This window comes from Malaclemys terrapin, chromosome 2 (assembly GCF_027887155.1).
Source record: "Malaclemys terrapin pileata isolate rMalTer1 chromosome 2, rMalTer1.hap1, whole genome shotgun sequence".
Taxonomy (NCBI): Eukaryota; Metazoa; Chordata; order Testudines; family Emydidae; genus Malaclemys; species Malaclemys terrapin.
Genome location: NC_071506.1, coordinates 263253379 through 263276361, shown reverse-complemented (window position 1 = coordinate 263276361; position 22983 = coordinate 263253379).

Below are 22983 nucleotides of genomic sequence, written 5' to 3'. Positions count from 1 at the left end.
GTGTATCAGCAATCATCTTTCTAGGTTTCTAGTCAGTAAGACTGACTATGTGACTGTCTTTATAAATGAATTAATAGGAAACACTAATGACTACTGTGATGCTGGTGGACCAGGTGCCAGCTCATGCCAAGGACCTTAGGCCTCAGGTGAACACTATCAAATGCATAGCTGGAAACCAGTCTGACTCACCAGTGTGTTAGTATTGCTAAAATAGGTATTAGACTTGTAACAATGTGTTTAGACTTTATGAAATGCTTGTAAATTGCTGCACGCATTAATCTCACTTACAATATCTGTAACCCATGCTATAAGGTAATACTTAACTGTTTGTTCTGTGACTGTAAAAATGTTTGCTCTGAAACTGTCACTATAGTCAGGAAATAAATATCACCAAGTGTGAAATACTGGTTTTCACCCATGAGGAACAGTATTCTGCAGCCCAGTAGGAAGATCTTTTGAATCCAAATAGGCCATTGTAAGCCAGCAAAAAACAAGGACCTTGTTGATTGCTCCCGGCACACTCACGACAAGGGGGGCCTGCAGAGGAACTTATCCTATCAGCTTGGACTCTAGGGAGATGGGGATGAAAATTCCTGATCAGAAGGAATTAGGCTCTTTTATGCTATTGGACTCTAAGGCTTTGACTACACTACACAGCTTTTAGCGACAGGGCTGTGTTGCCACAGCCCTGCCGCTAAAAGTTGTGCAGTGTAGCAGCTGTTTGTTGGCTCTCTTGCCGACAGAAAACTTCCACTCCCAACGAGTGGCATTTGCGTTATCAGCAGGAGAGCCTAAGGCTTTGTCTACACTGGCAATTGAATGACAAAACTTTTGTCTTTGAAAGGTGTTAGCGCCTCTTCTCCCCCGGAAAGACATAAGTTTTGCCGTGACAAGTGCCAATGTGAACAGCACATTGTTGGTTGGAGTGCTGTCCTGCAGTCAACGCAAATACTGCTCATTGGGGGTGGAAGTTTTTTGTTGGCAGGAGAGCCGACAAACAGCAGCTACACTGCACGACTTTTAGCACCAGGGCTGTGGCGACACAGCCATGTCGCTAAAAGCTGTGTAGTGTAGACAAAGCCTAAAAAGCAAAGATTCTTAAACATCAGCAAAAGATCCCCAGGATTAACCTGGGTTAGCCCTAAAGGATTCATAGAGCTGGCTTATTTCAGCAGCTCTATCACCATCTGAAATCTAAGACTGAAACTTGTGTGTATGTATGTTTAATTGTTTTAACCTGTTAATAAATCCTAAGTTAGTTTACTATAGGATTGGCTACAAATGTCTTTGATGTGAGATCTAAGGTGCAAATTGATCTGGGATAAATGACTGATCCTTTGGGACTAGGAGTAACCTAATATTTTGTGATTTTTGGTGTAAAGTGACCATCTATCGCAGAGAGACAAGGTGGGTAGGGTGACCAGATGTCCCAGTTTTTTAGGGACAGTCCTGATTTTGGGGGCTTTTTCTTATATAGGCTCCTATTATCCCCCACCCCCGTCCCGATTTTTCACACTTGCTGTCTGGTCACCCTAAAGGTGGGTGAGGCAATAGCTTTTACTGGACCAAGTTGGTCCAATAAAAGATATCACCTCACCTACCTTAGCTCTCTGATATCCTGGGACTGACATGGCAACAACAACACTGCATACATCTATCACGGAGCCAAGCTTGCCTGGGTGCCAAGTTAGATCAGAATGTCCAAGGGGTCTGTCTGTGACTTCATGTTAAGGCTGTATAGTGCCTGAGGAGTTTCCAGGTGTTAGGTGAAATCTAATTATAGAACCAGGGCCGGCTCCAGGCACTAGCCCACCAAGCATGTGCTTGGGGTGGCACCTGGAGGGGGGCAGCGCGGCACGGCGCTCCGGGCCGAAAGCGGGGCCGTGACTGAGCTCACCGCCCTCCGCGCGGCACTCCAGCCACCGGGGAGAGCGGAGCCGCAGCGGGCTCACCGCCCTCCGCGCGGCGCTCCAGCTGCCGGGGAGAGCGGAGCCGCAGCGGGCTCACCGCCCTCCCCGCCGGTGCTCTGGCCGCTGGGGCGAGTGGACCCCCAGCCGGGCTCGCCACCCTCCCCCCCGGCCGGGCTCGCCGCCGGGGAGAGCGGAGCCACGGCGGGCTTGCCGCCCTCCCTCTCAGTGCTCTGGCCGCCGGGGCGAGCGGAGCCCTGGCCGGGCTCGCCGCACTCCTCCCGGCGCTCTGGCCGCCAGCGGAGCCGCGGCGGGCTTGCTGCCCTGCCTCCGGCGCTCCGGCCGCTCGGGGAGAGTGGGCCTGCGGCCGGGCTCGGCGCCCTCCCCTGCCACGCTGGGGGGGGAAGAGGGAGCAGCGGGAGGCTTTTTTGCCTGGGGCGGCAAAAAAGCCAGAGCTGGCCCTGTATAGAACTCACAACTGATATGGGGCTTGTTCCCTGGTTCTTAACAGTCTGTCCTGAGCTTGGTATTCTCACTCGTGAGCCATTCCAGACAGCATGACAGCTATCAATTTATTATTTAAGTGATGTTTGGGATTAATTAGTATATTTTACAGGTAATGGCATAGATGTAATAATGTCTATAGTCTAATCTTAAAGTTAAATTTGCACTAGAGGCTACCCCTAACAGATAATCCCCTATCTATTTTGAAGAGACTATTTTGAAGTATTCATTGCAGATTGGAGAAACTCAGTAATTCTGCTTCAGGGTTTGTGTGAATATATTTCTTCAGTTTTGATCTTCATGTGTTCACAACTTATCCCTGATCCTTAGTGAGTTTCAGTTTTGGGGGTCAGCAAACTCAAGCTCTGAAAGCAAATCTCATCAGGAATCGAGACACTTTACTTGATTTCACATCATATCCAATCCAAACAGCTAATTAAAGGTGTCAATGCAAGACTGTAAATCAATCCGAGGTCACTGGAAAGCCGGGTTTGCTTGAAGGGGTCATTAACTTGTAAAATCTGACACTGAATTTAGCCTGAGTTTCAAATTAATAATCCACCCCTGAACCCGACTTCTTACATCTTTTCACTTTGTTCTGTGAGCCGATTTCAACACCCTGCTTCTGTGCCTTGTTCTGCCTTCCTATGGCCTGAAGAAGACACTGATTCTAAGAAGCTTGCCTTTTCTTACTTTTACAATGTAAGAAAAGCATGACGTTACCGTTTTTGCATTAAAAGCAATTGCCTACCACTTTGTAGTGTTTTCCATTTTACAGCTAGGTTCCTTTGAATGAGGCCTAAGATGATAGAAGTGAGCTAGAGCATGGAACACTGAGGAGAGTTTAGTTTCTTTCAATTTTTTTAAAATGATAGGACCTTGCTACATATTTTTGTGATGTCTGTAGTCTGAAATAAGTTAAGCTACCAGAAAGTTTCCTCCTTTCCTTTACTGCCAACCACAAATGTTGAAAACTTATAAGCCAGTGCCCTCCTCAAGAAAAAAATCATGAGATTTTCATAAAACTCATAATTTTGAGAATCTTTATCATTTGCTTCTGGGTTTTGGCCTCAAGCTGCCCTCATGTCACCTTTTTGAACTTTTCTCTGCAACCATGCGTACATCTGCACTGCATTTTAAAATCTGCGGCAGCAAGTCACAGAGCATGGGTCCACAGACTTGGGCTTCTGGGGCTTGCACTATCATGCTAAAAACAGCTATGTAGATGTTGTCACTTGCATTTGAAACCCCCCCCCCCCCCCCGTTCCTGGACTTTAGAGCCTGAGCTCCAGCCTAAACCTGAATGTCTACACAGCTGTTTTCAGTGCTGTAGTGGGAGACCCATGGGCCCGAGTCTGTATATCCAGCCTCTGAAACTCACTGCTGCATGTTTTAAAACATAGTGTATCGTAGAAGGGCTAGAAATGTAGTGGTTCTTTTGGGTTTTTTTTAATGAAAATTGAGATTCCCATGTAATCTCATACCTCAAGAAGCTACGGCTTTAAGAAAAACAGCAAATATTATGAAACTTGTGGTAAAATCATGAGCGTTTACATTCCCAATATTAAAGGCCTGATTCAAAAGCCAATTAGGTCAATGGAAAAATCCATGGCTGACCTGTGCTAGTTGACCTGGCCTTGGGCTGCGGCAGGGCTGTTTCATTGCTGTGTAGACTTTTGGGCTCGGGCTAGAGCCCAGGCTCTAAGACCCTGTGAGGTGGGAGGGTCCCATACTCAGATTCCAGCCTGAGCCCGCAAGTCTACACAGCAATGAAACATCTCCGCAGGCCAAGTCCCATAAGCCTGAATCAGCTGGTACAGGCCAGCCACAGGTTTTTCTGTGCTGTGTTGACACCCTAAGAGATGTGGGTTTTGGTGTTTACACCCTATTGAAATGCATGGGGCAGTCTATATCTCTCAGAGCTATTTTTTCAGGCCATGTGCAAACTCAGTCAGATATCTCTTAATTGATTACAGCCACTCCATGTTTTCAAGCTTTTCTTTGCTACTATAAGGGTGTCATAAACAGATAGTTAAGGGTTAATGCCTTTTTTACCTGTAAAGGGTTAAGAAGTTCACCTAGCCTAGCTGACACCTGACCAGAGGAACTAATGCGGGGACAAGGTGGTTCAAAAAGAAGGAGGGAAGTTCCCTTTCTTTAGTTTCAGTTTAAGTTTTGACCGGAGTGGGAAAGCTCCAGAATTCAGCCTCTTATCAAGTAGTGAGTATTAGTGAAGGAAATAAATAGGTTTATGTTTATTTTCTTTGTAACTTGTCTTGGGCATTAGGGAATAATCAAATTGGGTATTTTTTGTGTAACTAAGTTTTTGCCCAGGGGAACATCCTCTGTGTTTTGAATCTGTTGTCTGTGAGAGTAGCTGGTATGCTAATCTTTCCCAGATGGTTTTCTTTTACCTTTCTTTTCTTTAATTAAAAGCCTTCTTTTTAAGAACCTGATTGATTTTTTCCTTGTTTTAAGATCCAAGGGGGTTGGATCTGGACTCACCAGGAATTGGTGGGGAAAAGGTGGGAGGGATGGTTAATTTCTCCTTGTTTTAAGATCCAAGGGTTTGGATCGGTGTTCACCAGGAAATTGGAGAAGAAGTCTCTCTAGGCTACCCAGGGAAAGGAGTTAGTATTTGGGAGTGGTGGCAGCAAAACCAGATCTAAGCTGGTAATTCAGTTTAGAGGTTCACATGCAGGTTCCCATATCTGTACTCTAAAGTCCAGAGTGGGGGTGAAACCTATGACAAAGGGCTAGAAACTTAGGCTGTGTTGACACTATAAAATTATGACAGGTTTCAGAGTAGCAACCATGTTAGTCTGTATCCGCAAAAAGAACAGGAGTACTTGTGGCACCTTAGAGACTAACAAATTTATTTGAGCATAAGCTTTCGTGGGCTACGGCCCACATCTTCAGATGAATAGAATGGAACATATAGTAAGGAGATATATATATATATACACATACAGAACATGAAAAGGTGGAAGTAGCCATACCAACTCTAAGACACTAATTAATTAAGATGAGCTATTATCAGCAGGAGAAAAAAAACTTTTGTAGTGATACTCAAGAATGGCCCATTTCAGACAGTTGACAAGAGGTGTGAGGATACTTAACATGGGGAAATAGATTCAATCTGTGTAATGACTCAGCCATTCCCAGTCTCTATTCAAGCCTAAATGAATGGTATCTAGTTTGCATATTAATTCCATTAAATCTTTTCATGTTCTATATGTATATATATCTCCTTACTATATGTTCCATTCTATGCATCTGAAGAAGTGGGCTGTAGCCCACGAAAGCTTATGCTCAAATAAATGTGTTAGTCTCTAAGGTGCCACAAGTACTCCTGTTCTTTTTATAAAATTATGTTCACCTAACTTATATCGCACCACAATTATTTAATAGCTTGTGTGTGTACACACTTGACTTCTTGTGTTGGTGGTGTGAGTCCTCACCAGGAATGCCTGTGTCGATTGTACTGTCAGTGTGGGGCATTGTGGGATGCGTCCTGGAGGCCAGTACCAGTCAACATAAGCAATGCAGTGTCTACACTGACACTGTATTGACCTGATTATATCGACCATGACTCTACGCCAGTCAGGGAGATAGTGTTACTAAATCGGTGCAGAGAAGCACTTATATCAGCGGGAGCTAAATTTAAGTGAAGACACTTCCACAGGTAGGTCAACAGAAGGGAGTTTACATCAACCTAACTGTGTAGTATAGACCAGGCCTTAGGGTGTTTTAAATGAAAGATGAGATTCTCTCAAAATTATGTCTTTGGGAGCTAGGACTTGAAGAAAAATACAGAATATCATTATGTTCATGGAAGCCAGGGCCATGTGTCTCTAGCACCTAAACCTTAATCCAGGTCTGGTAAATATTAAAAATGAATAGCAGTCCTTTCTTTTCCTATTATAATTGAACGCTAACTTCTACATCACTAGTAAATATGGTTTGAAATGAGGCTGCTATTGCCCTGTTACTTGAGGGGCAGTTCTACACTGGATGCTCTGGTGTGGATTAAATCCACTGGGCCATGTGGATCCTGCTGGTGTTCATTAGTGTTGTTTGAAATGGGACTATATTAATGGCACACTAAGGAACTTTTAGTGCATGCAAGCAGGGACCACATGGCCTAGTTAGTGCGTAACACACTAGTGCACGCTAAAATTCACAGCCCTCTGTGTGGACTTATTCACCATGTAGACAGGTTTCACTCCCCCTGGTTTGGAACTCTGCTCTGGAAACCACAAAGTCTCACCTTTCGCATTATATGAACTCTTTGGTTCTTCATCCTGAGCATTCTTTAGTCCAGGTGGACCTGGGCACCCATTTATCCAGTTGCTGCACAACACAAAGAAACTCCTCAACCAGATCCAACCAGATCTGTTAGAGTTGGCCAGTCTGGGATTCTCCATCCAACCAAGAGTATTCAGATGATCAGGTTGGCTCTTCAACATCAGCCAGCTGATATTAGAAACTATGAAGTCCCTTTGCCTTTAATGTTTTCTTTTCCAGGACACTTTACATTATATATTCATATTATAGTAGTCCAGTAACTTCTATTGTCACCTCTTCAGGACCTCTTCAGTACTTCTGTCATAGAGGCTTGCCTGCTTACCTATGTCTAAAATTGTATTTAGAGAGATAATCAGCAAACAGTTTATTAGGATGAATACATTATGCCTGTTAGAATGAATACACAGTGAGCACAGAACTCAGCACAGCTCCTACAATCAACACTTTTTCACCTACTCATGTAGCAACTGCTGCATATTGGCATTGCACTTCCATGAGGGGGAGGGGGAGATATTGAAAGTTTCAAAGCTGGCCTTGTCGGGCATTACAATAGCAACTACAATAGGCAACGACTTAATGGGGAAATAATTATATAATAGTAATTAGGATTTGAGCTGACCTCTGTAGAATTTTTCCTTATACCATGAGGTTCAGTATTTGTCCTAGAGAGGGGGTATATATTTACAGATTGTATAGTCATGGAAGCAAATAGCTAAGAAATGTTTAATAGATTTGACATGCTGCATATCACCATAATATTGATCCCTGTTTACCTAGGGAATTTTTCTATGTTTTTCAGTAAAGCTATGGACTTCTTAACCTCAAAATTGTGTGCAGCCATCAATTGCCAGAGGGATTTTTGAAGCAAAGTGACAATTATGAATGAGATAAGAAAAGAAAACATTTGAAGAGACTTGTTAATGCATCACTTGAGGGTAAAAGAGGCATAACACAGAATATAAAAGAAGCACCTAATTTCGTAGCACTGTTATTGTTGTACATTGCTTACAGGTACAATATTTACACAGATTGCTTTGAGTGTGTCCCTGAGAAACCCTGCCTACTGGGAACTGGTTGTTTGGTTGCCATGACATTGAAGACTGGTTGCCTGCTAGCTGTCTGAAGTGTAGCTGATCAACCCTGGCATTAGGAAGTTGCCCTGTACTACTTTAGAAGACTAATGTATTTTGTATTTATTTTGAAATCCTTAGAAAAGTCACTTAATCTTTCCCTTAGAGTTTTGGACTGTGCCCTCCATTGATTGCTATTGTAAAGAGGGATGCTAACTCATTTTAACAATACTGCACCAAAATCAATTCTACTGAGTTATACCAGGATTAATGTGGTCCACTTTGTTCTTTTGGGGACAGATTTTTAATGCCATTTCTCATATTGAAAGGTACCTTATTCCACAGGTAGACCTCTTAATTTCAATTGGACTACTCACAAAGTAAATAACAGAAATATGCTTTAGTTGATAAGACACTGGACTTGGACTCTGGTTCCATATTCAGCTCAGCTTCAGACTTAGGCTAGGTCTACACTACCCGCCTGAATCGGCGGGTAGAAATCGACCTCTCGGGGATCGATTTATCGCGTCCTGTCGGGACGCGACAATCAATCCCCGAATCGGCGCTCTTACTCCACCAGCGGAGGTGGGAGTAAGCGCCGCCAACAGAAAGCCGCAGAAGTCGATTTTGCCGCCGTCCTCACAGCGGGGTAAGTCGGCTGCGATATGTCGAATTCATCTACGCTATTCACGTAGCTGAATTTGCGTATCTTAAATCGACTCCCCCCTGTAGTGTAGATGTACCCTATGGGACCTAGAGTAAACCAATTAATATAGCTTGTTCCTCAGTTCCTCATCTGTAAAATGGGGATACTTCTTCTATATCACACAGTGGTGTTGTGAAGGTAAAACCCACGAATGACTGTGGGACACTCAGATACTACAGTGATAAGGGCCATTTAAGTAACTAGACAGACAGAATCTGTCCCTTCATGGTTTGGTTATTATTTCTCATAGACAGAATTTTACAGCCAGAGTTTTTCTAGCCTATGCTCTTTGTCCTGGTTACCAATGACATCTCTGCCTATGTTTAAAGTCATATTTTTAACACAGAAGACCTCACATCAATTTTGGACCTGGTTATACAGTAAATACTGTCTCTATTCCGTTGTGCACCTTAAGGTCAAACAATGCTGGCTTTTGATGGGATAAAACCTTTACATTGTTTCGGTCTCTTGGTGCCATGCCGTTTGTATTTAGGGCAGTTTGTCTGCCTTGGCTTCTAACATTACAACAGTCTTACAATAGTTTTAGATTTAATTCTACTTTCCATTTTATGGGCCTAATTTATCTTTTCCGTAATTTATCTGAGATGTGCATATTATTGTAAAGTGCCTTGGGATGTGCAGTATGAGAGGTACTGTACAAGAACAGTTGTTCTTATTAGAGTGAACTGCAACAAGACAGATTAAACATTCAATTAAACAAGAAATTTGCCCATGTAAAAAGCTCAGAGGAAACAGCTTAACAATTCATTGTTATGAGGTATTAAAGTTTTTAGAATTAATTATTCTAAAAATTCATCTACTTTGCTTACAGGTAAAATAACTCAGCTGTCTCAGAAAAAATGGAGAGCAGCCAAGTGTTCATTATAAAAACATCTAGTGTACAAAACAGGGTATCTACGTAGAAGTCTGTACTTTTTTCCAAGGGTTAAACAGTTTGGCACAGAGAAATGAAAATACTTACAGCAGGCGACTACAGTATGTTATAAGCCACATTTCTGATTCATTATATGTTTGGGTTAATGTTGTTGGATTAGCACTAAACATTAATGTTTGCTTAAAATCCGCATGATTACTTTAATACTCTGCTACTGTGATCAGGTTCTGTAATGCTATGAAAGAGAGTGATATGGTACATGGCGAAGTCTCACACATAATAGAAGTATGATATATTTTCAACAAAACTGGTCAAAGGTATTTTCAAAATGCTCACTTATGTGATAACACTTCAAAGTCAATCTGTGCCAATGGGAGATTTTGTGTTCGGCTCCCATAATTAAATTGTTTTCATATTGCAGGAAATGTATGCATTTGTAATTCACCAAGTAGTCAAGATGCTCGGAGAATGACACTTTTTGGATTTTCCTTCTGCATTCTTTAAATCCTTGATATTGTGTAGAGTGTTCTTGTTTTAAACATTGATTATCTTTGGTTTTATGCCTTAGATCACCATGAGAATAATGATGAGTTTTATGCATAGTCTTGGAAATCTGTACCTAACTGACAGATTTCATCTGTTTCCGGTGAATTGCAAGTAGGGGTCTGCAGACAAGCACTTGGCAAACATACCTGGGGGGGTTATTTATTTATTCTTTTTTAAATGTTGATTTATTTATGATGCTATGAAATCATTACAGATAAACATGTGTGTGTGTGTAAAACCTGTTAGCTTATCAGGGTAGGGACTGTCTTTTTGTTTTGTGCCTGTGTAGTGCTTAGGACAATGGATCTGGGTAGGGTACCTGAGGTGCCACCACAATAAAAATAAATAACTATACACAATAATATGTATGTTAGGCACTCATGACATATTTAACTATCTAAATGGGCTATCTGTATGATACAGCTATGAGAACAAATTCTGCCTGGTCTGTTCATGAATGTTCACTGAAGGAGAAGGTGTAAGAAGCCTTTTGACCTTTATGCAGCCCAGGTAAAGGCTAAGATGATTACCAGTCCCTGTGCTTAGAGGAGTGCAAGAGCTGCTCCTTCCTCCTCCCCTAGGAATATATAGTACCCCAAAAGAGGCAGGAAATAAATGAAACTGTGACTGTTTCCCCTCCCCACCCACCCGCCACTACATTCAGGAGCTAACGGTGTGATGGACGTGGAGCGGCTCTGTAATAATTCATTAATATTGTATGTTGACCTGGTTAATGGGATGTTCACTGTGTGAATATAATGGTTTAGTTTAAAAGTGGGCTGTAAGGAAAACTAGCAGGGAGGAAATAGAATAGCGCAAGATAAGTCACAACTCTGAAAATACTTGAGGATTATTACAAGACAATGAGGATTATTATAGGAAAAGGCCTGGGAACCATAGACCAAAGGGACTATTTAAAAAGTGACTCTCTGAAGAGAGGGTGGGTAGTTGCTGGGGAGTTGTTTGGGGCGTAATCAGGCTGTGACAGTGGTACACACTGGATGTTTGAAGAAATCTGGCCTGCCAGTGCTACCATCAAGGGAAGGTAAGCCTTAGGTAAGCCAGACATGTGCAGATGTTTTTTTGTTTTAAAATCATTTTTCTCTAAATGGTTTGTACCTATGATAAAAATAAGTTATGCTTGGGTTTAAGGTGGTTCTCTGGTCACTGTATCCACCACTGCTGGGTAAGCACGGTTGCTACACAAGGTGTTTTAGCCCAGAGCCTGGTCTAAGAGTGGGAGAATTGCAGAACTGAACCCTGGGATAGGTAAAGGTACAAGACCTGAGACTTCAGGTAGTGCACTCAGAGACCAGAAAAGAGACAGAGGTGGAGCTAGTTCTGTAAACATGACAGTCTGCTCTCTATAAAGTGGCATAGCAGCAGTCTCTGTGCACCTGGTAGCTTCATGCCTCCTTGGGGAAAAGAATGTTGCTTACTGGTTTGAGGCAGTGCCATATATATCAGTCTCTGCTAGGGCAAATCCATGGGAAAGATCACCGTAGGAATTGTTCAGAAAAGCACAAGGCAAATGGATTTAAGAATTTTTGTCACAAAAGGGAAGAAAATGTATGTGATAAGCAGCCTGAGTCTCCTCTTAACTAATAGCTGTTTTACTTTAGTATGGTTTTGTAGACTTCAGTGGAGCTATGCCTGATTTATCTGTTGGCACTGAGTAGAGAATTTAGTCCAAGAAAATTATACACCTTTATAAAATAGTATTGATATTGAAGAAGGAATTATGTAGTAGGAATATAAGAATGTAGTTCTTCATAGTAATGGGCATTTTTCATATTTCTAAGGTGCATATGGTACAGTCTTTGGGCTCCTTGACTTTCAGATTTAGGCACCTAAAGGTAGGCTCCTAAATCCACATTAAAGCATGTAAATTATAAGGCGTCTGATATTCACAGGTACTGAGCATGCTTTGGTCCCATTGCCTTCAACTTGAGTTGCAGCTGCATGACCTCTTAAATGTCTAAATACAGATTTATGTGCATGATCTTAGGCACCTAAGTTTGAAAATTTTGGTTGCGGCATTTAAGCTTTATGATGAGGGTAGTGTAAGCTTTATGATGCCTTTCCTTTTGGGTAAGGAAAAGTCTCCTTGTCCCTGTGTAAAGGGTAGGGGGATTCTGAAGTAACAATATATATATAACTCTATTAAACTCCCCCTTTTCCTGCACTTCAGCTTAACTCTTTGCTAAAGCATAGGCCAGGGTTCTTTCTTTTCAGGACATGTCAGAAAGTGTTACATAGAGTTTTATGGAAAACTCTGACAAGCAGGTGTTAATCATCCCCTGCCAGTTCCAATGATAGAGAACCATGCAGTTTCTTAGTAAACAAACATTTTATGCACACAGACGACATTGTAAATGCAATAAAATGTTGTAAAGAGTCTTTGCAATACTAAGAATAACTTTTTAGGCAGTAAATCTAGTGATGTTCCTTACACAGACTTCCCCCTTTTGTCACTGTTCCATATAGTTCAATGCAAGGTTTCAACATAACATTTACGCTTTACTTTAGTGCACATACCTCTAAACATATTACACCCTAATCTTTCGGAGATGATTTCTCAGCTGTATAGTGTGATCACAATATATAGTGTGTATCATCTGGACTCTTCAGATCTTGAGAAGAAAGTCAGCATCTCAGTTCTTTTCCAAAAACTTCAGAGAAACCAGTCAGAAAACAGTCTGGGGATCCATAGCTACCAGCATTCAACCTTTTCGGTTAATAGTTGACTAGCCTTCAGATGCTGGTGAAACAGAAATCTGTAGCCTGTATCACAAAGTGCTATAGGTTTTGGGATCCAGACCTCAGAGCAGATACATCTCTCGGTCCTGTGTCAATCACTGCGTCCACAGGGCTCTTGAACTCCTATATGTATAACTTCTCCCCATGGGGGAGAACTCCTATATGTATAACTTTTCAACTCTCCGCTCTTGTAGGTTGAAGGGGAGTGACCTTCCAGGCTGCTTGCCTACAATGAAAACATTCTGCACAGGTTCAGAAATAGCAACTGAGCATGTCTAGTGACTACCACCCTACTTCTGGATGTTTATCGGCCCTTCTAGCTAAGTTTTCTTATACTACTCTTTACACAGGTACAGAGATGCTGAGTAGTACAGCTAATCTCCATGTCTCCTCCCCACTGCTTATCTCCCTTTCTTTGGGGCAAAAAATAAAAAAAATAAAAATCAAATGCTACCGAGTACAGCATGTGGGCTACACTTGCTTTTAAGTGCTGGGATTTTGTAAATGATGGGCTATGTAATTACATTGGGTAAGCCAAATTCTCCATTGGTGTATATTGGGAACAGTCCAATGACTTCACTGGAGCTTGCCAATTTATAGAAGCAGAGAATTTGTCACCTTTTGACCTGTTTTTGTTTTTTTATATTACATATAAAGGTGTGAAAACTGGTGGAACCATCCCATAACTTTGTCTAAAACTCTAATGGAAACTTCGTTATTAATTGTTATTATTTGTATTATGGTACCTCCATCTTTGAAGATTGCAAATTCAAAGAAGTCTGGATAACCCTCTTTATTTTTCATTTGCTCACACCTCTACACATCTTGCTTAAGTCAAGAACTAAAAGCTTGGTTCTGGCAAGGCCCAAATGCATTGAAAATGGGATATTGATAACTCAATTGGAAGGTTTCTACTAGAGGATGTTTTGAAGATGGTATAACATAATTTATGTAGATAAAGGGATTTACCTCTGAGAAACAGACATCTGAAACAGATTTTGATCACAAAAAACCCCATGGAATAGTCTAATATTACAGTTGTGAGACATTTATTAATGCCTATAAAACTAAGAGAGCTCTTGGTCTACTGTATAAGTAATTGAGCATTTTTGAGAGATGAGGTAACAGTCTTCTGCTAAGTGATATCAATCTTAATGTAATTAATTCTAACAGCGTGCCCTTCATTATTTTTTTTCTATTTTTACCGCCGTTATCTTCATTTTCTCTTCATTCAGCAATGTCTCTTCATCTGTCAGTCCGACAAGAACTTTCTCAAAGACAAACAATGCTAATGAGCCACAGACGTGTCTCAATCAATGTCTTTTTTTCCACATCTTGATGGGAATCATATAGAGCTTCTAATTCCACATTAGGTTTGTTTCCTCTTCCCCACCCCCACTTCTGGCCTCAGAGGCATGGATTGAAAATGGTTTAAGCAATTATCAAACAGCATTTTATCACACTGACTAAGGGGCATTCAGTGACATGGTTGATCACTCCCAGAAGGCATAGTTTCAGACAGCACAAACTAACAAAGGTCATTGAAAAACAATTCACTCAGATTCCATTGGAACACACAAGAGTCATAAGGAGCTAAATAAGATGTTGTGCATAAAAGCAGGCCACCATGCCTCATTCCAAGCTGTCTTGCGTCCAAATATTGATACATTTTGAGTATAGTAGTTGGTAGGAATCACTGTGGCTTCAACATTATACTGCAAAAAGTCACACTGAACTGACATAAATTGTATTTAAATGGGGATTTCATGAGCTTGGCTGTTGTTGCCTGACTGCAAAGTCTTAATTAACCAATGCATCACCTTATACGAGACAGCAATGCAAAGTATTGCATAGATTGCTTACACTTGTATGTAGCTGGAGTATTTTTTTTAAGAGGAGGATACGGTAACCAAGGAATTGTAAGGTTTTAGGTAAAGCTGGCCAGGAACTTTCTGTTGTAATGTATTTTTAATGGAAAATGCAGTTTCCACAAAATCTGCATTTTTTTTTCTATTTTCTGTTAGGAAAATCAAAACAAAAAGATCCATTTCAGGTTGGATCTACCTGAACTGAAATGTTTCGATTTGTCAGACTGAATCTAAACATTTAGTTTTGGAATCTCCATTCACCTGAACTGCTGTGGTGCCTCATGGGAGTTGTAACTCAGGTGCTTTGCACCCCCATTCTCAAATATGAGCCAGGCTCCTCTGATTGTTGGGATCATGTTCCTGCCTCTCCGTAGCTTATCACGCCCAAACGAATGGCCCAGCAGAAAACATGAGCCAAATCCTTGAGCATTATCTCTGGTGTTACATCGACTATCATCAGAATGAATGGTCTTCTCTGTTATCCTATGCAGTGTTTGCATATAATAATGCTGAACTTGCCTCTACAGGAAAAAGCTCTTGTTTTGCTAACTACTGGTTTTACCCCCAATTTCACCCAGCATTATCCACAACCTGGCAGCTTCAGAATGGACACAACTGATTCATTGTACCTAGGGGTGGAGCTAAAGACCTGCCTGGAGCTACCAAAACAGGATTATAAACAGAATGTAGAGCAAGGATGACAGAAAGGTGCCAATGTCTCCATTGGCCAGAAAGTATTGCTCTTAGCGAGGCACCTCTGTACCAATAGACCATCCAATAAACTTGATGACCAATTTCTTGGCCCATATCATATCTGCCAACAAATCAACCCCATTGCCTTTGAACTCCACCTGGCTTGTTTTCTCAATATTGAACCCGTATTTCCTGTGTTCCTATTGAAGCATTATGTGGCCACCTTTTTTCTCACCAGATCCAGCAACCACCTCCTCACCACCGGTGCGTGTTCAGGATCATGATAAGCACATCATCCACGATTTCCTCAATTTTAAAACTAAGCGGGGTATGCTGTGGTATTTGATTGATTGGGAGGGTTACAAGCTTGAGGAGTGTTCCTGGGAGCCTGCTGGAAATGTCCTGATCCCTGAACTCATAAAAGCCTTTCACAAGAACCATTCAGAGAAGTCTGGTCCATTGTCACTCCAGAGAGGGGTGATGATTCCAGGTCTCAAATCTAGATCTGTGAGTTCCCAGACAGCCATCACATCCTGACCACCACCCAATGGCTGCTGAAACATGGTAGGCTGAGGAGCTACCAGGACTATAGCCTCAGCTGAAGCACCATCCATAGGAGCCCTGATTGGAGGGTGGCCCACTCCCCTGGTTAATACAGCCATGCTATTTAAGTCAGAAGGAGGCACAGGAAATTGCTGCTGCTGCATTGGACCTTGCTTCCTGCATTCTGCATCCAACTCTGTTCCTGGCTCTTGCCTCACCCCAGCACTCCTCCAGGTTCCCACCATCCTCCTACTCTGTGCCTGATCCTTGCGTCTTCTCCGGTTCCTTTATGCCTTGCTTCTGGCCATTGGTTATCTTGGACCTTTGGCTCTGACTTTTGACTCTGGCTTGACCCTTGGCTCTGGCATTTGGTATCTGACCCTGGCTCTGACCTTCAGCTTTGATTCCTGGCTCTGATTCTGGCTCAAACCCTGACTCTGGTAATTGGAAGTTGACTCTGATGCTGACACTTGACTCCATTCCTTGACGTGGATACATGCTTCACCCACCTGACTCCTGCTCTGAGCAGTAGGCCAGACTGCCTACATACCAGTCCCTAACATAGGAGAAAGGAAGAACAAGAACCAATGGCCAAACAAATTCAGATTTGAAATAAGACATACATTTTTAATAGCGAGAGTGGTTAACCATTGAAACGAAGTATCAACGAAAGTTGTGGATTCTCCATCTTTTTGAAGTCTTCAGATCGAGACTGGATGCCAATCTGGAAATCTTGATTTAGTCAAATACAAATAATTGGGTGCAATACAGGAATAACTGGATGAAATTCTATGGCCTGTGTGATACAGGAGCTCAGGTTGGATGATCTAATGGTGCCTTCTGGACTTAAACTCTATGAATCCATTAAACAATTTGCTTTGGGAATGTTGAATTTTTTTTGTAAATGAAGTTTCTTTGGAATATTCCATTCCATGAAAAATTTCAGCATTTCAAATTTTGTTCCAGTTGGGGATGAAAACACAGTTATGGATGAAAACAAATGTTAGTATTTCCTGTGGGCTGGAAAGTGCAATTTGTGATCAACTCTAGTTTTAGGCCCCAATCCAGCAAAGCTCTTAATGATGTGGGTAAGTTTAAGAATGTAGGTAGTCCCATTAACTTCAGTGCAACTACTCATGGGCCTAAATGCTTTTCTAGATTAATGCCCTAGTGCAGTAACTAAGTACTGAGGTAATGGATAGTGTATATCTATGCACATATATAGTGAAACACTGTCCATTACCTCAGTACCTAGTTACTGCACTAGAAGCTCAGTCCAGAAAAGCAAAAACATTTAAGCCCATGAGTAGTCACAATGAAGTATATATATTGTGCTGGGTTTAAAGTGGAGCTTCAGTTGCCAAGTAGTAGTGGGCAAGGATGTTTGCAAAGTAGAAGAGATCCTGGTTTATCATTAGGAGCAGCTCAACCAGTTTGCCTAACCAAAGATGTGCCTGTTAGATACTGCACAAAGTGACTGAAATGCTCCTATGATCTCTCTGACTTTCTAAAAAAGCTTTGAGAGATATCTGTGATAAAAGTGGAGCTGCTCTGTAATAATTTATAAAGCTTGTTGACACAATTATTGGGATATTCACTGTATGTATGAAACTGTTGGTTTAGTTTAATGGGGGCAGTAAGGAAAACAAGACAGAATGTCTCACGTTAAACCACTTCTCCCCAAACACTTGAGAGACATTAAGGGACCATGCTATTATGGGCCAAGGCTTGGGAAACAGAAGATCCGAAGGACTGTAGCAGTTTAAAAGGAACGCTTTCTCAAGAGGAGAGTAGTTATTCAGTAGTAGTTGTCTGGGGGGAACCATACTGACACCCAAACACCCGGTGGGGTATCTGAAGATGTTAGGTTCACCAAGAACACTGTCCCTGACCGGTAGGGCTTTAGGTAAGATAGACATGCGTGTGGACTGTTTATGGTTTTTAAATCCTTTTCTCTCTTATGCTTTGTTCCTATGGTTTACTTATTTGGTTTAAAGAAGGCTGCTTTGTCACTGAATACTACAGACTCCCAAGGGGAAGAACTGCTGATGCCAAACCCAGTCAGATTTAATGGATAAGTATGGTTGATACATAGGCTACTGAAGCCTAGGATCTGGTCAAATAATGGAGAATTGTGAAATTCTACCCCAGGAAATACAAAAGCAGAAGGCCTCACACCTGTCAAGGTACACTCTGAAAGACCACAAAGGGAACACAGGTGTAGCTAGTCCTGTAACTGTGAAAACATTCTTGCTTCCTAGCCACACATGGGGGAAAGTAATGCTGGGATACAACTCCACCTATCATCTCTTTTTAGATATTATTTGGAATGATGGGTGCTTGACTACTTTGCAAATCAGACCATTTCAGTGCCTAATTATGGATTTATGGGTGCCTAACTTAAGCATCCATGTTGGAGAATTTTGGCATGAATTCAAGTGGATGTAACTACATTGTCATGAATTAATTTACACCAGCTTACATGAGATCTGATTTCAGGTTCAAGATCTCTAGAAAACTATATTAATACCAATATAAAATATATCACCCTTAAAAGTACATCTTCCTTAACTTGTATACTTTGATCCTGTAACAGGAGAGATGGTCCTGAAACACATTGGGTATTAACATCATTTGGCTGAAGAATTTAATTAATGCATTACACTTGTATAATAAGTTTTGATATTGTGCCACTCTACTAAATAATTAATCTCCTTGATGAGCACTTTTTTAGAGCTACGTCCTCCCTTTTCCAACACTAATTTTGAATAAAGACACCAGGCTCATGATGATCAGAAGTGAAGGTCAACAGCAAGTTGAAGTAAAAATGAGCTTCGGGGGAAAAACAGAAAAATTAATTAGTAGGGGAAGTCAAAGCCTCCTTAGCGTGCAAAAGAAAAACAGTGGCTTTGGTCAGTGAGAAAAAACTGTTAATTGGTTTACATCATATTTGCTGAAGATTCATTTAATTAGAGAAAGAATGTCCTCTTCTCATCTCTGGCAAAGGAGAGGTCAGAACTTTCCTTTTTCCTCTACGTTTCACACCTTCAAAATATTCTTCATCAGATCTTTACTGTCCCATGACAAACACCTACAAGATACTGAGAGCTTCAAAAGCTGATGAAAGACATGATCAGATGCTGTGACCAGAGAATGTGTTGCTTGTTAAAAATATATAACACAATCTCAATTTTCCCCCTCTAAGTTTCAAATCAATTTAATTTAAAAGAGTGTTCAATTGGTAGCTCTGAAGTCTGAATTCCTCCATTTATTGCAAAAAGAGTAAAGCCTGGGTAGCAGAAATGCAAGTTTCCCTAATGTTCCACCAATATACTCTAACACTGACCGGCAGGGACTCTTTCTATGGGAAACAGGGTAGTTCAGTTTCAATCATTACTTAGTGTCTCTACCAAGAATACTAATAAAGTCATGTTCCTAGTGGTGGGATTTTTACCATTGCCATTAATGGGAGCAAATTTAGGCTAACCGTTGTTGGACAATCCTATTTGACTACTTCACACAGATGCATTTTAATTTGAGATATTTCAGATGCCATCAGAAATTTAATCTAGAAACCTCAGCAGGCTACTCGCCTACCTACATATAGGCAAGGAAATTGTTTCAACTGGAAGTATTAATGTTGCATATAATTGAAACAATCACTGTCCCAAGGACAAGTGCAGAGTCCTGCACTTAGGATGGAAGAATCCCATGCACTGTTACAGACTAGGGACCGAATGACTAGGAAGCAGTTCTGCAGAAAAGGACCTAGGGGTTACAGTGGACAAGAAGCTGGATATGAGTCAACAGTGTGCCCTTGTTGCCAAGAAGTCTAACGGCATTTTGGGCTGTATAAGTAGGGACATTGCCAGCAGATCGAGGGACATGATCATTCCTCTCTATTCGACATTGGTGAGGCCTCATCTGGAGTACTGGGTCCAGTTTTGGGCCCCACACTACAAGAAGGATGTGGAAAAATTGGAAAGAGTCCAGCAGAGGGCAACAAAAATGATTAGGGGTCTGGAGCACATGACTTATGAGGCGAGGCTGAGGGAACTGGGATTGTTTAGTCTGCAGAAGAGAAGAATGAGGGGGGATTTGATAACTGCTTTCAACTACCTGAAAGGGGGTTCCAAAGAGGATGGATCTAGACTGTTCTCAGTGGTACCTGATGACAGAAGAAGGCATAATGGTCTCAAGTTACAGTTGGGGAGGTTTAGGTTGGATATTACGAAAAACTTTGTCACTGGGAGGGTGGTGAAGCACTGGAATGGGTTACCTAGGGAGGTGGTGGAATCTCCTTCCTTAGAGGTTTTTAAGGTCAGGCTTGACAAAGCCCTGGCTGGGATGATTTAGTTGGGAATTGGTCCTGCTTTGAGCAGCGGGTTGGACTAGATGACCTCCTGAGGTCCCTTCCAACCCTGATATTCTATGATTCTGTGAGGTAGCTTTGTGGCTGTCTATGAGGAGTACCTCCCAAATGTGAGGGGAAGCATGGGAGAAAGCATACGGGATGTCTGAAAATGTAACAAGAGAACAATGGAGGCTGGCATTATGGGCTGATCAGAGGTGAGAGTCAACAGCTCAGTAGCAAATGAGAGATGATAGGCAGGGTGGGGATTCACTGGGAAAGCCTTCAAAGTAAAAAAAGAAGCAGTGAATGTATGATGCAATAGAGAAGGGGGAGCCATTGGAGGTACGCGAAGAGAGGGGTGAGATAGACAATGTGATGAGCTAGGAAAATTATATTTTCAACAGCATTCTGAATGGATACGAGTGGGGCAAGATTGCATTTTCAAGGGAAGAAAAAAGGATGTTAGAACATAAGAATGGCCATACTGGGGCAGAGCAATAGTCCATCTAGCCCAGTATCCTGTCTTCTGACATTGGCCAATGGCAAGTGCTTCAGAAGGAATGAACAGAACAGGCAATCACAGAACGATCCATCCCCACTTATCCACTCCCAGCTTCTGGCAATCAGAGGGTAGAGACACTCAGAGCATGGGTTTGCATGCCTGATCATCTTGGCTAATAGCCATTAATGGACTTATCCCCCAGGAATTAATCTAATTATTTTTTGAACTTTTTTCTGGCCTTCACGACATCCCCTGGCAATGAGTTCCACAGGTTGAACGTGTGTTGTGTGTTTAAACCTGCTGCCTATTAATTTCATTGGGTGACCCCTAGTTCTTGTGTGAAGGAATAAATAACACTTCCGTATTCACTATCTCCACTCCATTCATGATTTTATAGACCTATATCATATCCCACCTTAGTGGTTCCTATTCAAAGATGAAGAGTCCCAGTTTTTTAATCTCTCCTCATATGGAAGGTGTTCCGTAACCTTAATCATTTTTGTTGCCCTTCTCTGTACCTTTTCCAATTATAATATACCTTTTTGAGATGGGGCAACAAGAACAGTATGTAATATTCAAGTTGTGGTACCATGGATTTATAGAGTGGCATTATGATATATACTGTCTCCTTATCTGTCCCTTTCCTAATGGTTCCTAACATTCTGTTAGCTTTTTTGACTGCCACTGCTCACTGAATGAATGTTTTCACAGAACTATCTGCAATGATTCCAAGATCTTTTTCTTGAGTGGTAACAGGTAATTTACACCCCACCATTTGTATGTCTAGTTGGGATTATGTGTTTCCAATATGCATTACTTTGCATTTCTCAAAATTGAATTTCATCTGCCATTTTGTTTGCCTAGTCACCCAGTTTTGTTAGATCCCTTTGTAAAAAAAAAAAAGCTTACGGAACTTTTTCTGTAAGTGCAGATTTTTGTAAGTCGGGTTTGCGTAATCCAGGGAACATCTGTACAGAAGTAGAAGAGTTCCGAAGACAGCACAGTTACCCAGGATCCTTCTAAAATCCTTTGTTCAGAGGCACCTACCCATTTCTGAACCAGCAGGGCCAGGTTAACAACAATGGGAATTTATTTAATAAACAGCCAGTGCGTTTCTTAATGATTTATTAAACAAACCAAGAGAGCAGAATCATTCTTACTGCTTGTGTCCTCATTTGTCTAATAGATATTTTATTTGCAGGTTCATAGTTGCAATATGTTGGCTTTAATTACTTGAATAAATTTTAATGTAATTAATAAGTTGAAATTTTACTCTGGCACTCAGGTGATTATGCACCCTGAGTGGTAAGGGTGCAATTTGCATGTTATTACTAAAATAACAAGAAGGCCTTCTGCATGCTAAGTAAGGTAACATTTAATTTTAACTTATTTATATCATTAGTTTGCTTCCAAAAAGTAAAATGAGCATAGACAATAGACATGATTTTCAAAATAATTACCATTTGTATGATTTATGTATGTTTTTATAGTGCATTCTATGCACTCGGAAGTGCTAAAGGTTCCATATTATTTTCAGAATGGAGCTAGCCTGCCATTAAATCACATTTACTTGTAAGTCAAAGCAGAGGAGGATTCAAGAAATCAAATGTCTTTTCCTAAGGAAAAATGCTAATACATTGGTCAAAGCCCATGTATTGGACAAGGAAGAAGTTACGTTAGTGAAGTCCCTGCTTTAAAGCTTCCGATATTACCCTTTTCTCTTCATATCATGGCAAAGAATGCTATACTTGATGTGTCTAGAGCTGGTTGAAATTTTACAAATGAAAAATCACATCGTTAAAGAATGGCTTTTTTTTTTCTTTAAATTTTTACCAACACTTTTGGTAAAAAAAATCATGAAATTTCAAAATCCCCACTTTTAAAAAACCTTTGAAATGAAAATGTGTTTGGATTTTTTGGAAATGTTCACCATTTTAAAAATCATTTGTTGACTAGCTCTACATGTAGTAGATGTGTTTCTCATACAAGCACACATGAGACATTCTCAGAGGGCAAACTCTCTATGTTGCAATTGTACAGTAATGACCTTTAAGCTCACCCATAATATTTGTCCTAAACAACCACATATTTTCACTCCCTCTTCACACAACATAGAAATTGTCATACCAGTCCAGATTACTACAGCACCTTCATCTCATAGGAACAGGAACATAAGCTTTTCCAATTGATCAGGCCATTGGTAATTCAAGTCAGTCTCTTGCTTCAAGCCGGCAATAAACCTGGTGTTTCAGAAAAAGGTGAAAACAAAAACAAAAAACTTGGCTGCAATAAATTCTTAAATGACTTCAGATGGGGCCACTGACTGG